This window comes from Octopus bimaculoides, chromosome 3 (assembly GCF_001194135.2).
Source record: "Octopus bimaculoides isolate UCB-OBI-ISO-001 chromosome 3, ASM119413v2, whole genome shotgun sequence".
Taxonomy (NCBI): Eukaryota; Metazoa; Mollusca; class Cephalopoda; order Octopoda; family Octopodidae; genus Octopus; species Octopus bimaculoides.
In genome coordinates this window covers 73,972,663-73,975,024 of record NC_068983.1, presented here as the reverse complement: position 1 = coordinate 73,975,024, position 2,362 = coordinate 73,972,663, and the positions used below count along the sequence as shown (strand labels likewise).

Genomic DNA, 2,362 nt, shown 5'->3' with positions numbered 1-2,362 from the left:
TTTGGTCTATTTGTAATTGATTGATCTTCACCATTTTGAAGAATTTTTTTTTTTTTTTTCGTTGTTACATGATTTTTCCACCAGATTTCACTGTATCTGACAACTGCTAATTCATAAACACCTTTTTATTCATGTTTTCCCTTGCAGTTCCCATTTTTCATTGTCTCTCAATATAAATCCCCCCCCCCCATTTTTTCATTTATCCCTCTATCTTCATAATAATGTTTGATGGCTGCTTTTTTTTTATTATTCCATTTTTCTTCCTCCATTTGGATTTTTTCCATGATTTGATAGACTGCTTATTTTTTTTTAATGTATTTCATGTTCAGCATTTCAATTTTTATTTACACACTTCACAGATTTTTCATTTTTTATTTTGGGGATTTTTTCTTTAATTTTTTTGTTTTTTGTCTTTACAAATTCTGCTCATCTGTCACAAAATCACAACACATATGACAATAAGAGATTGATATATTTAAAATGGAAGGGGAGGGAGAAGTGAAAATGTGAGCACGGCAAACAAGTTTCCAATTGATGTTGTTTTGGTTAAGTATTTGCCGGATTTGCAATCTCAATTTCCACACATTCATGGCGTTGAATAATCTAAAAAGACAGAAAATTGCAGAAAAAAAAAAAAAATACAACAGTAAGTAGATATAAAATTCAGCTTTTAGAATTGGAACAAAATTTAGTTTGGTACTTTCAAAACTTTTTTTTTTTTGATGTATAACATTTTCATTATCTTCAGATCTTCCTTTGTTCCTTTGTCATTCAATAACTGGGCCCTAAATAGTTATCTCTGGACCCTAAATAGTTTAGTCATAGTATACTGAAAAGATTTGAAAGATTTTCTCTGCATCCTATTTCTTTCTTTTAAAAAAAGTGTTACTTATGTAACAAGCTTTTTAGCTCTAGAAATGTTCATAAATAAATTCTTTCAATTGTTGTACAATCAAATAGTGAATAGTATGTTTATTATTATGTTATCTTTTTAAAAGTGTTGAGGAATTTTGATGGTACTGTGTAAATGATGTTGATTTAGATTTACATTTGGAATCTCTATTGTAGTAATAAGATTAGCAGCAGCTATAAGAATTTCCAAAGAAAATTACATCAAATACAGTAAAGAAAAAATGCAATAAGTATCTTCCACTACATGACAAGAGAAACTACCTACAAAATCTTCTCTTACAGAATCAGGTTTCCTATCACTAAATCTAAAATTATATAGAATATAAAGCTTTCCCTGCAATATATACTTGAAGCATCAGGTGGCTTCATAACCCTAATACCAGGCCTAATCCTGACTGTTTATTTCATTAGGTTTTCTTCATAAGTACCTGATTAGTACTGAAGTAGGAATCTATAACTTGTAAACTGAGATTAATAATTAAGTTACTAGTATGTTTGTCATTTCTCTTTATGAATAAATAACGGTGCCTGTTTTGAATTTTGTCTGATGTGGTGCTATGTAAACATCCAAAACTAGAATATCTGATGATGATCAAGGATCAAACTGATTGAAATGGCAGTGCTAATGTAAATATCAAACTATACTCTTTTACTTGCTTCAGTGGCCATACTGGAGCACCACCTTTAGTCGAGAAAATCGACCCTGGGACTTATTCTTTGTAAGCCTAGTACTTATTCTATCGGTCTCTTTTGCCGAACCGCTATGTGACGGGCACGTAAACACACCAGCATCGGTTGTCAAGCAATGCTAGGGGGACAAACACAGACACACAAACACATACATATATATACGACGGGCTTCTTTCAGTTTCCGTCTACCAAATCCACTCACAAGGCTTTGGTCGGCCCGAGGCTATAGCAGAAGACACTTGCCCAAGATGCCACGCAGCGGGACTGAACCCGGAACCATGTGGTTGGTAAGCAAGCTACTTACCACACAGCCACTCCTGCGCCTATGATTCATTTCTAAATATTAAGTTAATACCAAAACTTATAACTTATTTACAATTCAATTTTATTTAAGACATTTGATTATCTTTGTTTGTTCATATTCTTCACTCTATTTTTCTCATTACTTTAGCAGATGCCTCAAAGTTGCAAATCATTTTCACAAATAAAGTTTTCATCCTCTCTTCTATTTCTTATCTTTTATTTTTTGATACTCCAACTAATCAACTATGTCATCATCACTATGACTGAAAACTACAGCCGTCTTATCTCATCAGTTTAGAACAAATCACATCACCAGTATTAATGACATTCATAATATTGTGTTTAATAGCTGTACGAAATTACTTTCTTTTTTAATCAAGAAATTGTTGCTGTTGTTTAGCCCTAGGTCAGCCCTCATCAATCAGATTTGTGATAAAAAGGATTTTAACCATGACTA

General features: G+C 32.1%; 1 long non-coding RNA gene across 1 annotated transcript in view; it reads right to left on the bottom strand.

Moving 5' to 3' along the window:
* Window positions 1-30: 30 nt before the first annotated feature.
* LOC128247299 (uncharacterized) overlaps window positions 31-2,362 on the bottom strand; it is a 24,386-nt gene continuing 22,054 nt past the window's right edge. Inside the window, exon 2 of the long non-coding RNA XR_008263671.1 lies at window positions 31-603. This is a non-coding gene — a long non-coding RNA (uncharacterized LOC128247299). The remainder of the gene's footprint in view (window positions 604-2,362) is intronic.